The 16,036-nt window shown below is 36.2% G+C and overlaps 2 long non-coding RNA genes across 2 annotated transcripts in view; one reads left to right on the plus strand and one right to left on the minus strand.

Moving 5' to 3' along the window:
- Positions 1–16,036, minus strand: part of LOC111769778 (uncharacterized) — a 75,932-nt gene that overhangs the window by 41,334 nt on the left and 18,562 nt on the right. The gene's annotated exons all lie outside the window — the stretch shown is intronic.
- On the plus strand, positions 3,260–4,301 carry LOC138919867 (uncharacterized). Its single transcript, XR_011430415.1, has 2 exons — positions 3,260–3,445; positions 4,179–4,301. It is a non-coding gene; the product is annotated as an uncharacterized lncRNA (long non-coding RNA).

A 16,036-nucleotide genomic window follows, 5' to 3' on the forward strand; every position in this document is an offset into this window, starting at 1 on the left:
TTTATATAAGGCATTAGATTCTCTTTGTTACTATTGGAACACATATTTTCAATGTTTTTTCAGATAAATAGCTTGCTCCCCACCCCTGCTTCATCCAATAAAGTTACTACTATGAATGTCCTTGCTCCTTCCATTTTATACCCTGAAGCCAACAATTTATACATGGCCTTACCTTGTCCATACCCTTCCCTGACTCACTCGTCCACATTTATCTCTTCCATCTCTGAAATTCTTAAACGTTTTTTTCTCAGCACCACAATCTGAGTCTTAGAACATCTTATACCTGACACTCAACTCTGTTTACATAATTTTTAGATATATGTCTTATTCTGCAACTAGTTTCTAAGGTCTTTGAAAACAGTTGATGCTTATGTGTCATTTGGTTTCTCCTTAGATAGGCCTGTGGTGTTAGGGCTATTCACACATGCTTCTTCCCCATTTGGGTACATGATAGGATTGCACTTCCTTAGGCACACCCTTATGACTTGCTTTGGACAATGAAATATGAGAGAAGTGATGTATGTCACTTCTAGGCATAAGCTTTGAGAGCTAGTGTGTAGCTCACTTCCTTCCCATCCCCTGCCATGAGACCATGGAAGTAGATATGGAGACAGAATCTCCATCAACTTGGATCTTTGAAAGACTACAGTGGTAGAGCTTACTGTTGAACTGTGATGGATATGTTCTCTAAGAGAGAAATGAACAGTCCCTTTGATATACCACTAGGATTTGGGCATTCTTTGTTTCTGTGGTGTAACCTTTGATATGCTATCTGATTAAGCATCCTAGATAAGTGGCATACCTGTTGTGGATATCCAGTAATTCTAGATAAGTGGCATACCTGTTGTGGATATCCAGTAAATATTTGTTGAGGGAAGAACTGGAAGAATTAACTAGACACTATAACTTATAATTCATTTTGGAAAAGTCTTGGTGATAACTAGTAAGCATAATCAGGGATACCAGTGAGAAAGTAAAAACAGCAAAAAGAGGATTTCGTGCTGACATACAAAATAAAGCTTAACAATTTCCGTTAACTCTGATTGACCTTAGAAGTACTGAGAGAGTCTGGAACAGCCTGAAGTTGCAAATACTTGATGTCTCAATTCCTGGAATATTTATTTCTAAGGCCAGTTAGGAAATGGGGAGGAGGTAAGAAAGGAGAAGCTGGAAAGATGAATGTTTGACAGAGCTGGCAAATTGTGTGAGTGAACAAATTGAACATAGATTTAAAAGAAAAATATTGGTCTTACTTTGAGGCAGTCTGAGATGTGCTTGTACATATATGTATTGCATGGTTTTAATACATATACATATTATATTCAGAAGCATGACAAAAAGGAAAGGAGGCGGGCTGGCACGTGTTTTATGAAAATTCAGAAAGATGATGAGAAAAAAAGTAATGATTTGGTTATTTAGATAACTCATACAAAAACTGTAAGTGGCATCATCAAGACAAGTTTTGTCTTACTTGCTGTCATCTACATTTTGCATGTCATTTTCAAATAAATTGCATGTGTTTGTGCAAGGGGAAATCCTGGTGAAGTCCTTAAAAATAATGTGAAACACTGCAATATTCTTTCAGTTCCCTGCACTTTCCACAAATACTGATTGCCAACTTACTCTGGTCTAAGTAGTATTCTAAAGCAACTCTTCTTACATTTTAACGTGCATAATACTTTTGAGGAGATCTTGTTAAAATGCAGCTTCATATCCAATGGGGTGGGGACTAAGACTCCGCATTTCTAACATATCCCTAAGCGATGTCAGTGAAGCTAGTGTGCACCACACTTTGAGGAACAAATTTTTAAGTAAAGCATCTCAGGTTGCCATTGGTCTGCCTCAAGATACTACTTCCCTTGGCTCTCTGAGAGGTCAGATCTCACTGAAGCCAGTAGCCACTACCTGAGTGCCATCATCAGGCAATCTTCAGAGGTACATTCCATGGTCATTTCATGCAGTTTGTATAAGAAGCAAAGTCCAGCACTCGTGAATTTATCCAACTCACTGAGCCTGGCCAAAGAGAAAATCTATTTGGACAGTGAGCTAAGAGCTCTTCTCTACTCCTCACGAGCATGGGACCCACTGAACTGATGGAGAATGTGTGTTCCTGATACCCGTGGAGAAGAATGTGCAGCTCAATCTGCAGCCCATCAGGGAAGGGAAAGCAAAGAAGCCAGATGAGGACTCCAAAGGAGCAGAGCACTAAGTGGCACCATTGAATATTGTTCTTGCATATGGCAGATACTTGTGCTCATTTGTGGCAGATACACCCTTGCAACAGCAGCCTGGTTAGCTGAAGGATGACTGCTCTGATGATACACACACATTCTGCAAATCAAATTTCTTTGTTATTCTGAAATATTGAATATGAAAAAGTTTGAACATTTGCATTATAACAAGATATTCCAATACTGTCTATTAATGAAAATAAGAAAGATCTGCTAGTTGTTATAAATATATTTCTTCTGTTGCAAATTTTTTATCATCTTTGTGAAAAATTTCTTATTGACACTATCAAGAATTTGAAGATATCATCATTAAAATGTCATCAGATGTTTCGCTGTTATTTCAAGCACAAAGCTTAATATAAGATAGTATGTTCGTGAAAGTCAGTTCATGGTTCCTATCAAAATTTTATAAAGATTTTATTTAAAAACTTTACATGAGTTTAATGTTTAATGTTATTTGTAGTATTTGTATCTTACTTGTCTTACCATAATTGTATAACAAATATATTTTTTCATTAAGCCCCATGTAGATGTACCAAATCCTCTCTAATTTAACCAATTGTGCCAAAAAAATTTTATCATTTTTATGTATCCTATAATGTCAAAAAGTTGGAAGGCAATATTATTGGGCCTCTAGCAGGGAATGAGAAAAAGTCCCTGTTCTCATGAAGTTCTCATTCTCGTGGGAGGAAAAGAAAATAGTGGTAAACAAATGTATAAACAAGAAAAATATCTGAGTTGTGCTTTCCATATAGAAACATAAAATAGATTGTTCTCTTAGGCAGTAATGGTGTGGCTTCTTTCAATTTGTGATCATGAGGATCTCTGTTAGCAGGTAACATTTAAAGGGGGATCTGAAGACCAAGGAGAAACCAGCTCTGTGATGATTAGGGGGATGGGTATTATGGTAGAGGGAACAGCCAGTGCCAAGACCTTGAGATCGGAAATACTTGACTTGTCACAGGAAAAGAAAGGCCAGTGTGGTTGCAACATTGTAGGCAAGAGAGAAGCAGAAAGGAGGAGCTTGGAAAGATCAGCAGGGGTCAGACTCTGTGGAGCCACAGTAAGGAATTCATCCTGAGCATGACGGGAAAACTATTGAGGGCTTCCATTGGGAATGTGACAGCATAGAGCTATGTTAAATGCATGGCTGCTGGAGCCAGCCTGCCCGGGTGCAGATCTCAACTCCACCATTTCCTAGCTATGTGATATGGGTAAGTTATTTCACTTCTCTGTGCCTCTGTCTCCTCATGGTGAAATGTAGATGACAATAGCGTCAACCTCATAGAGTAGCTGTGAGAATTAAATGAGTTCATATTTGCAGACCACTTAAAACAGAGCTTGGTATGTAGAGTTCATATATAAGTGTTTATTCAGTTAAGGAAATTAAAATCTGATTTTTGTTTTTAAAAGATTATTCTGGTTCCATTGTGAACAATAGATTGTAAGGATATGAGAGAACCAGGGAGACATATTAGAAGGCTATTCAAAAGAAATTAGGCTGGTCTAGGGTGGAATTGGGGGTAAACTAGAAACAAATAGGTATATCTACACATCAATGGTATGGAGGCTATAGGACCTAATTGTTGATATATAGTTAATATTATTGAGGTCTTCACGTATTTCCCATGTCCAGATGAAAACAAGTGAAATGTTATGGCAGGAAAATTTGATTTTGTTGATTTTGTTGGTGTGAGTTCTTTTCCTAGAACCAAAATCAGGATGTGGCAGAGTCTGTCTAGATCTTTTTAAAAAATCCAACTTTCTCTCCCTGAGAACTGAGGAAGGCTGTATTTCCCAGCTTCTGATGAAGTTAAATTGGGTTTATGAGACTAGAGCTGGCCAATGGAAGGTGGGTGGAAGTGATATATGCCACCTCCAATCCTAGACTCCAAATTTCCCTGGAGACATTCAGCTACATCTCTGTTTCCATACCCCTATTCCCAGAGCCACACCATGGGAGAATCTGGGTCCGGATCCCTGAGTCATCACTGAAGAGCTGCCCAGAAGAGTAACCTAATTGACATCAGACTGCGAGGTGACTTGGAAATAAACATTTTATTGTGTTAACTGAGATTTTGTGATTGCTTGCTACTGCAACTACTGTTGATTATCCTAGTTAAGGTTATCACATGGTTTTAGCAGAAACTAGTTAAAAATTTAATTGACTTTTTAAAAACCAGGTTGGAAGAGAGCTTTTGATGAAAGTCTATATGACATTTACTTTTCAGTGCAGCTTTTCTAAATTATCTTTTCTAAAACAATAAAAAAAAGTCACTGCAGACGAGTATATCAAGTTTTGTGTTAGATATTTTGCTTTGGTAAGTACCAAGAGGAAGAGTTTCATCCTCAAGGAACTTATAATTTGGTTTAGAAGAAAAGAAATAACAATAATAAAAAAGTCACCACAACTACATAAAAGATTCATTATAAATAGGAAGTATAGCTACTGAGTATTATAGTTGCAGAGAAAGAGATGAGCTGCTGTAGATCAGAGTCTGTTGTGAATATTTAACTCTCCACCATGCCTGCAGAGAATGATTAAGGAGATGGATGGCAAGCAACGCAAAGCGATCAACACAAAGTCAGACAGCATGGGGGGAACAGTGTTCATTAAAAAACGACTCCCATCAGAAAGTAGGGAATTTAGATTCCTTTTACTTATTTTTCAAAAAATGTTTTTGTTTCCAAGCCAACAAAATATACATTAAAATATGCCCACAAAATACGCTGCTCACTTCTTATTAAGACTCAATGCATTACATAATCATCTTTGTTCCTAAAACTTCTTTGTATAATAGCATTTGACTCAGGAATTAAAATATTAGAACACTTTTAACAATGTATTACATATGCTTTACTATATATTGTTAGATTATATGTAAATGTATATATACAGTTGCTATATATTATCTAACATCTTTTTAAAAATTCAATTAAGAAAAGTTAATATTTTCTCTAGCGAATTATTACATCTAAAGCAACAATTTCTTTATAGAATTCTTCTGATGAAGTTCTTTCCCCCCCATTCTGATAGCATACAAATTTTATTTATTACCTCTAAAAGAAGATAGCTCAGGATTGACAAAACAAAATATTGAATGCATAATATCATAACTTTCAAAAATGACTTCCTCTCAAATTTTAACAGTTCTTAGGTATGAATTTCTTCTATAATAATAAATATAGGCAACTTGAGTTGACAAGTTTCCCTTCACAATCAAAATGTGTTGTTCCATATCAAAATCTACTGTATATTTTCCCTTAAGGAATTCATATGTAATTCCTTTTAAAAACAGTTATTTCAAACCTACAAAAATATTGGTTTAAAACTCTGAAAATCAACAGAGAATATGCCTAGGAAAACTATAGAAATTCAGGGAAGGGAAAACTTCTTAAAAGGCCCACACATATACTCACTTGACCAGGAAACCAGCACAAAAACACCAGATAGAAAAGGGCATAGTCCATTAGTAAAAGAGACTCACTTGCTAAGCTCTGAGTGCATCTCAGAGAGGCAGTAGGTGGCCGGGCCCATCCCTCAGAGACTGAGACACTGGCAGCAGCCATTATTATGACCTAGGCCAGCGGTGATGCCAAAGACACTGGCAGGCACCATTGGAATCCATCCTCTAGCCTGTCAGCACAGAGGTCTACTCTGCCCACTAGTACATGCGAGGCAATCAAGCACAGCCAGGTAGCACAGGCAGCCTGGCCCGGGGACCAGCCTCACCCACCAGCAAACCCTCAGCAGACTTGTACCCCTGGGTCTCACAAATAGCCACACAGGTGATCTGCCCTGCCTACTAACACCTGAAACCCTTGTGTGCTGCTACACCTGGGGCCTGCTCCACCCATCAGCATACCTAAGGCAGCTGTGAAATACAGGGCCATATAGCCAGTTCACACCAGAGGCCAGCCCACCCAAAAGTGAGCTGGCAACAGCCATGCACCGTGCAGCTAGCCTTGCCAGAAGCCTGCCCCACCCACCAATACATCTGAGGCAGCCAAACACCACAGGGCCATGTAGCCAGCCACTCCAGGGGCCTATAGCAGTTATGTGTCCTGGACCTAACAACCAGCCACACTGAGGTCCTGACTCACCAGCAAAATCACAGTAGTTGTGTGCTACCAGACCTCACAGCCAGCTGGGCTAGGGGCTTGCCAAGCCCAATAACGTGCTCATAGCAGCTGCACATGACCAGACCTCACACCCAGGTAGCCCAGGGGCCAGCCTGACATGTCCAAGTACCTGCAATAATAATAACAAGAGAAAGGCACATGCAGCGCACACAGGGGACACCCCTGGAGCATTTGGCATGGGTAATGAGAGAGGAGCACACTGCTGGGCCTTATAAGACATCTCCTACATAAGGCCATATTACTAAGATCAGGAGACATAACTGATCCACTTAATACATAGAAATAAGCATAGAGAAGTAGGCAAAATTAGGAGACTAAGGAATATGTTCCAAATAAGGGAACAGGACAAATCCTCACAAAAAGAAATAAATGAAACAGAGATAAACAATCTACTCAGTAAGGAGTAGAAACTAATGGTGATAAGGATGCTAACTGAACTGGGGAGAAGAATAGATGAACACAGTGAGAACTTCAACAAAGAATTAGAAAATATGAAAAAGAAACAGAGCTGAATAATACCACAATTGAAATGAAAAATTCATTAGAGGGAATCAACAGCAGAGTAGACAACACAGAAAAATCAGTGGTCTGGATGAAAGAGTAGAGGAAATCACCCAAGCTGAAGAGAAAAAAGAAAAAAATTAAAAAGAATGAGGACAGTCTAAGGGACCTCTGGGACATAATCAAGGGTACTAACGTCCACGTTATAAATGTCCCAGAAGGAGAAGAGGGAGACACAGGGGCAGAGAACATATTTGAAGAAATAATAGCTGAAAACTTCCTTAACCTAAGGAAGGAAACAGACATCCAGGTACAGGAAGCACACAGAGTACCAAACAAAATAAGCTCAAAGAGGCCCATACCAAGATATATTACCATTAAAATGTAAAGAATTAAAGATAAAAAAGAGAATCCTAAAAGCTGCAGGAGAAAGGCAATAAGTTACATACAAACGAATCCCCATAAGGCTATCAGCTGGGTTTTCAGCAGAAACCCTACAGGGTAGAAGGGAGAGGCATGATACATTCCAATGACTGAAAGCAAAAAACCTACAGCCAAGAACAGTATACACAGTAAGTTTACTATTCAGAGTAGAAGGAGAGATAAAGAGTTTTGCAGACAAGCAAAAATGAAAGAAACTCATTACCACTAACCTGGCCTTATGAACTTCTTGGTGACCATAAAACAAAACCTATAATAAATGCACAGAAAATAAAGAGAAAGGAATCCAAATATAATACTAAAGAAAACCATCAAATCACAAGGGAAGAGAGCAAGAGTAGAAGAAAGGAACAGAGGAGAACTACAAAAACACACAGAAAAAAAGTAACAAAATGGTAATAAGTACACATTTATCAATAGTTACTTTAAATGTAAGTAGACTAAATGCTCTAATCAAAAGACACTGGGTGGCTGAAGGGATAAAAAAGAAGATCCATATACTCGCTGCATACAAGAGACACACTTCAGACCTAAAGGCACTCATAAACAGAAAGTGAAAGGATGGAAAAAGATGTTCCATGCCAATGGAAACAAAAAGAAAGCTGGGGTAGCAATACTTATATCAGACTAAACAAAATTTTAAAACAAAAACTGTAACAAGAGACAAAGATGGACATTACATAATGTTAAAAGGACCAATCCAACAAGAAGATATCACACTTGTAAATATCTATGCACTCAACATAGGAGCACCTAAATACATAAATAAAATATTAATAGACATAAAAGGATAAATTGACAGTAATACAATAATAGCAGGGGACTTTAATACTCCATATACATCAATGGATAGATCATCCGGAGAGCAGATCAATAAGGAAACATTGGCTTTAAATGATACATTAGACCAGATGCATTTAAAAGATAGATACAGAACACAACATCCAAAACCTGCAGAATACACATTCTTTTCAAATGTATCTGTACATTCTCCAGGATAGATCACATATTATGCCACAAAACAAGTCTTATAAATTTAAGAAAACTGAAATAATATCAAGCATCTTTTCTGACCACAATGTTATGAAACTAGACATCAACGACAAGAGGAAAAGTGGAAATGTCACAAATATGTGGAGATTAAATAAAATGCTACTGAACAACTATTGGATCAATGAAGAAATCAAAAGAGAAATCAAAAACTACCTGGAGACAAATGAAAATGAAAATCTATGGGACACAGCAAAAGTAGTACTAAGAGGGAAGATTATAGCAATACAGGCCTACCTCAAACAATCTAATATTACACCTAAAGGAACTAGAAAAAGATGAATAAACGAAGTCCAAAATCAGTAGAAGGAAGGAAATAATAAAGTCAGAATGGAAATAAATGAAATACAGACTGAAATGACAATAGAAAAGACTAATGAAGCTAAGAGAAGCTTCTTTGAAAAGATAAACAGAATTGATAAACCATTAGCTAGAATCACTAAGAAAAAGAGAGAAGGCTCAAATAAAATTGGAAAATAAAGAGGAGAAATTACAACAGGTGCCACAGAAATACAAAGCATTACAAGAGAATATTATGAAAAGATAAATGCCAACAAATTGGATAATCTAGAAGAAATGGATAAATTCTTAGAATTATACAACCTTGCAAAACTGAATCAAGAAGAAATGGAGAATCTGAATAGACTGACTACTAGCAAGGATATCAAAACAGCAATCAAAAATCTCTCCAGAAACAAAAGTCCAGGACCAGATGGCTTCACTAGTGTATTCTACCAAACATCCAAAGAATATTTAATAGCTATCCTCCTCAAACTCTTCCAAAAATTTCAAGAGGAAGGGACACTTCCTAACTCATTGTACGAGGCCAACATTACCCTGATATCAATACCAGACAAGGACAACACAAAAAAAGAAAATTACAGGCCAATATCACTCATAAACATAGCTACATATATTGTCAACAAAATATTAGCAAATTGCATACAATAATATATTAAAAGGATTATAAGCCATGATGAAATGAGATTTATTTCAGGGATGAAAGGAATAGATATGATACACCACATTAACAAAATGAAGGATAAAAATCACATGATCATCTCGATAGATGCAGAGAAAACATTTGACAAAACCCAACGTCCATTTATGATAAAAACTCTGAATAAAATGAGTATAGAAGGAACGTCCCTCAACATAATAAAGGCCATATAAGACAAACTCATGGCTAACATGATACTCAATGGTAAAAAACTGAAAGTTATTCCTCTAAGAACAGGAGTAGGAGAAGGATCTCGCTACTCTTATTCACATAGTATTGAAAGTCCTAACCAGAGCAATTAAGCAAAAAAAGAAATAAAAGGGGTTCATATTGTAAAAGAAGAAGTAAAACTGTCACTATTTACAGATGACATAATTTTACATATAGAAAACCCTAAAGAACCTACCAAAAAACTATTAGAAATAATAAATGCATATAGAGAATTTTCAGGGTGCAAAATCAACATACAAAAATCAGTTGCATTTCTATACACTAACAACAAAATAGCAGACAATCAAGAATACAATCCCATTTACAATCAGAATAAAAATAATAAAATACGTAGAAATAAATCTAACCGAGGAGGTAAAAGACCTGTACACTGAAAACTATAAAACATAGTTGAAAGAAATCAAAGAAAACACAAGGAAATAGAAAGATATTCCACGTTCATGGATTGGAAGAATTAACAGAGTTAAAATGTCCATACTTCCTAAAGCAGTCTACAGATTCAATTGCAATCCTTATCAAAGTCCCAGCAACATTTTTCACAGAAATAGAACAAAGAATCCTAAAATTTATATGGAAAAACGAAGACCTCAAATAGCCAAAGCAATCCTGAGAAAAAAGAACAAAGCTGAAGTTATCACACTGCCTGATTTCAAAATATACTACAAAGCTATAGTCCTCAAAACAGCATGATTCTGGCACAAAAACAGACACATGGATCAATGGAACCGAATTGAGAACCCGCACATCTACAGACAGCTAATTTTCTTTTCTTTTTTTTTCTTAATAGATTGGCACCTGAGCTAACATCTGTTGCCAATATTGCTTTTTTCTTTTTCTTCTTCTTCTCCCTGAAGCCCCCCGTACATAGTTGCATATCTAGTTATAGGTTCTTCTGGTTCTGCTAGTGGGATGCTGCCTCAGCATGGCTTGATGAGAGGTGCTAGGTGTGTGCCCAGGATCTGAACTGGCAAAACCCTGGGCCACTGAAGCAGAGTATGCAAACTTAACCACTCAGCCACCAGGCCAGCCCTGACAGCTAATTGTCAAAAAAGGAACCAAGAACATACAATAGAGAAAGGAAAGTCTCTTTAATAAAAGGTGTTGGGAAAACCGGACTGCCACACTCAAAGCAATGAAAGTAAACCATTATACTACACCATCACAAAAATTAACTCAAAATGGATTAAAGGCTTTAATGTAAGACCTGAAGCCATAAAACTCCTAAAAGAAAACATAGGCAGTGCACTCTTTGACATTGGTCTTAACAGTATCTTTTTGAATATCATGTCTCTTCAGGTAAGGGAAACAAAAGAACAAATAAACAAATGGGACTACATCAAACTAAAAATCTTCTGCATAGCAAAAGAAACCATCAACAAAACCAAAACACAGCCTACCAATTGGGAGAAAATATTTGCAAATCATATATCTAATAAGGAGTTAATATCTAAAATATATAATGAACTTATACAACTCAACAACAACAACAAAACAACCTGATTAAAAAATGGGCAGAAGATCTGAACAGATTTTTTTCCAGGGAAGATATACAGATGTCCATCAGGCAAATGAAAAAGATGTTCCACATCACTTGTTATTAGGCAAATTCAAAAGAAACCACAATGAGATATCACCTTACAAGTGTCAGAATGGCTATTATTAAAAAAGACAGAAATAACAAGTATTTGAGAGGATGTGGAGAAAAGAGAGCCCTCATACACTGATGGTGGAAATGTAAACTGGTGTAGCCTCTCTGGAAATCAATATAGACAGTCCTCAAAAAGCAAAAAACAGAACCACCATGTAACCTAACTATTCCACTTGTGGGTATTTATCCAAAGAACACAAAAACACGAATTCATAAAGATATATGCACCTCTATGCTCCTTGTAGCATTATTCACAATAGCTAAGACTTGGAAACAATCTAAGTGGGTATCAATGGATGAATGGATAAAGCAGATGTGGTATGTATATACAATGGAATACTACTCAGCCATAAAAAGATGAAAGCTGTCCATTTGTGACAACATGGATGGACCTTGAGGGTATTATGCTAAGCAAAATAAATCAGACAGAGAAAGCCAAATACCATAAGATCTCACTCATATGTGGAAGATAAAAACAACAACAACAATAAACACATAGACACAGACAATAGATTTGTGGTTATCAGACGGGAAGAGGAGAGAGTAAAAGGGGTAAAGGCGTACATATGTATGGTGATGGACAGCAACTAGATTTTTGGAGGTGAACGTGATGTGGTCTACACAGAAGTTGAAACATACAGATGTACACCTGAAATTTACACATTGTTATAAACCACGTCACCTCAATAAAAATTAATCAAAGAAACAAGAACTCTTTTTATTTCACTTAAGTTGGACACTCTTTAAAAAAACCCTTTGAATTATTTTTTACAAAAACATCAAAAAAAGTGTTGCAGTATATGATAACTAAGAAATACATAAAAGGAAAATATTTACAAATATGTGTTATCTGGCTGGTAGGAAATGCTAAAATATTTAAATTACATGGAATAAGTAAGACAAAGCAATCTAGTCTCTGGTTTGGAAAATAATTTAGATATTTCCCGTAATCACTCAAGGAAAACCTCAGAGGATAATGCACAGTCAAATTTCTTAAAATTGTCATTTTCATTTCTCTCAAATATCTACACATAAAGTAACTTCTTCCAAAATCTCTTTTCTCCCCCATTACCTTATAAAATGCAGAATACTCCCACCCCCACCAAATTCAGCTGTCTCAAGCTCTGTCCTTTCATTTAGTGCCGTGTCCATCTGAATATCTGCTATTCCCGCCTTCCCGCATGCACTTGGTAGTCTTCTCTGCCTGGACCAAGCTAGTTCATTTGGTTCTTATCCACACCCATTACCCGGCCCTGCACAACAAATATCCATCAGCTGGGCAAGATGCAGTCTACAGAGTCTGACCACTGATTGGAAAAAAGTTAAATCACAAATGTAAAGGTGAATTTTGGACAAATGTCTTATTTTTACTTCAGAACATGTATAAACTTTTAATATAATACATAGGAAACCTTCTTGAAAAGAATAAAATAATTTTCCTTATACACCTGAGTCAAATATCATCTCTTAAACCAGATGTTAATAGCAAAATATATTTTGAAAATATACTGCAAATATTAAACTATGTTTATCCATGATAATCATTATCTTTAATTTTTATACAGCCTTCCCCAATCCAACCCCATAGTAGAGAATTTTTGTTTGTATCTTCTACCTATCCATTTCTTTCTTTCTTTCTTTCTTTGGCTAGGAAAGATTTACCCTGAGCAAACATCTGTTGCCAATCTTCGTCTCTCTCTTTTTCTTTTTTCTCCCCAAAGCCCCAGTACATAGTTGTATATTCTAGTTGTACGTCCTTCCAGTTCTTCTACATGAGCCACCTCCTCAGCAGGGCTACTGACAGATGAGAGGTGCGGTTCCACTAAGGGAAGCAAACTCAGGCTGCTAAAGCAGAGCATGCCAAACTTTAACCGCTAGGCCATCAGGGCTTGCTCCATATTAGAGATTTTTGGGATCCAAGTCTCAATATTCTCACTGAAGCCCTGCCATTGAATACAAATAAACTCATTCTGTTTTGCTTTGCAACTGGCTTTTTTCTGTATAAAAACATCTTTGCAATAAATTTAGTTGTAATAACTCTTTAAAAGCAATGTGAATTGGGAAATAATTTACATCCTTTTTTGTAATATATCCCTTTCTAAAAATATATAAACTTTCTAGGATTTTGCCATCACTGCTAAACATGAAAAGAGTTTTGCATGGACTTTCAATTTGGACTCAAATAAAATGTGGTTAATGTTAAATTATTACTTAACATTACTTTTTTCTTGATCAAAATAAGTTATTTTTGAAGAGGCAAAACATCTTACATATTCATGACTGCTGACATAGCCATTTAAATAGAATAGAGGTAAATTATACACTTCCAGAGAACTGAGTTGAGACTTTGTTAGATCTAAAAGTTAGATCTTTGTTAGAGATTTTCATTGTACTTAGACCAGAATATAGGAAAAGACGGATAGAATGGACACTCAATGAGAATTCAGGAAACTTGTGTTCTATTCTTGGCTGTTATAATAAAATATGTCTCACTAAGAAAGTTCCAGAATCATGGTTGGCCTCAGTTTTTCATCTCTAAGTTGAGAAACTAGGCTGAATGATCTTCACATTTCTTTCCATCTCTAACAGTCTATGTATCAAAAGCAGAATGCATTGAACTTTTTGCTCAGTGCTTTCATGTGATGTAAAATTTGCAGTGTGGCCTTATAATAACCTGTGGACAGTTGAATGCTCTTGGATTCAACCAGAATATGCAATTATGACTTAATCTAATTGCCAATTGTAGATACAGTCACTGAAAGAAAAGTTGCTGAGTTATTCGCATAATTAGTTTAACTAAATATAATGCCAGCTGAAACTATGCTTCATCAATACCACAACCCTATAAAAATCAGGATAAAAGTATCATCCTCTGGAAGATGAGCCAGAAGCTGCATTTCTAGATTCAAATCAATATATAGATTTAGATATACATATAGATAGATATGTACAGATTCAAATCAATATATATGTAGCTCCAAATCAATAACTTTAAGGGACAGTTCTCCACCTGCCTCCCACCCTTCTGCCCTCTCTCTCTTTCTCTAACCTTCACTCCCTCCTTTTTTCATTAATTTCAAACAGTTTTTATGATCTAAATCTAAAGTGGAAATTTTGAATTTTCTTCATTTCATTCCCACTTTCATCATACTCCCTAACAATTTCCCATAGAATATTATTTTATAACATATTTAATATATACATAGTATATAATATCTATAATATATACATACTATATAACTATCTTTCCTTTTCCTACCTGCTTGAAAAATATCATTGTGATTCTCATCCCTTTCATGAAATTCCTAATAATTTTGTGACTATTTAACCCTGTCTGTAATTAACTCTGACTCAGACATCAAGTGTCTATAAAAATGTCTCTTAGACTCATCATGCTCCACTTTAAAATCTTTGACACATGTCCAAATTCCTACATTTATCATCCTTTGGCTTGAAGAACCTCTGTTACCTTTACATCTATGTATCATTTCTTTCATTTCTTAGTTTTCACTTGTATTATATGAATATATGTACCATTTTCACCTTTCCAATGAGACTCAGTGTTCTTTGAAAGCAGGTGCATGTCTTACTATCTTTATACCTGAGTCCAACCACTTCCCTTTCCCCAAGACCCCTATACATGGCTGGAATGAAGGGGAATATTGTGGAGAAGGATGGAGGAGGGAGGTATGAGGGTTTGAAGAGCTTAGAGAACTGAAGTAGAGGTCAGAACCTAAGGTATTATGTCGCTATGTTTCTTGAGTATGGACTTCTCCCTTTGGGCTTAGCTTCTTGAGTATGAAAGGTTTTGGGTAGCAATGAAGCATTCTAAACCAAGGAATCACATGTGCTTTGTAAGGGATGGAAAAACAAGGAAGCAGACTTAAGATAGGCAGGTCAGTTAAGAGCCAGTAATAATTTGTGTGAAAATTGCCAAAAGCCAGAATTACGACAATGACAGTAACAGTGGAAAGAGATGATGGAATTGAGCACTCCTAAGGAGATCAAATTCAATGCTGTTTGTCAAACTGCAGATTGCTACCCATTAGTAGGTTGTGAAGTCAGTTTAGTGGGCCTTACCAAATACTGTTTGTTTTTATTTATATTGTTCACTTTTGGATCTTCTATATTTATTTAAATATTAATGAAGTTATGTTTGATATTTACTTCATTATTTCACTTTATCATCCACAATAAGGATACACATCTTTTATGAAACTTTGTTTCATTCATATATGTGGTGTGTGTGTATTTATATGTGTGTGTGTGTGTGTGTGTGTGTACTAGGTCACAACAGAAAATGTATTTCAGAGACAGAACATTACGAAGGCTGAGTTAAGAGAATGGGCTCTGGAAAGAAGTTGCCTGGCTTTGAATTCTGACTTCTTTATTTATTACCTGTGTGACGTGGGGAAAATTACTTAACCTTGTCTTGCCTCAAATTCTTTATCTGTAAAATGGGGGTAATAATGTCTATTTCATAGAGTTTTATAAAAATTCAATGTGTTAATATTTGTAAAGCTCTTAGATCAATGCCTTATTCATACTAAGGGCTACTTAAATGCTAGCTGTAATTTTTACTATAGGCAACAACAAAAAAAACAAAAACAAACCCCCCCCAAAAATAAAAATACTGATCTGGAGAACTTAGTGATAGACTAGAAGTGAGAAGTTAATGAGAGGATTACGAATAGGCTTAGCTTTCAGCAGAGTTCTCGGCAAGATATCTCAACTCATAGTTGAAGTCATAGAAAGAGAGGAGTTCATTCAAGGAGAGTGTAGAAACAGCCA

This window comes from Equus caballus, chromosome 21, assembly GCF_041296265.1.
Source record: "Equus caballus isolate H_3958 breed thoroughbred chromosome 21, TB-T2T, whole genome shotgun sequence".
NCBI lineage: Eukaryota > Metazoa > Chordata > Mammalia > Perissodactyla > Equidae > Equus > Equus caballus.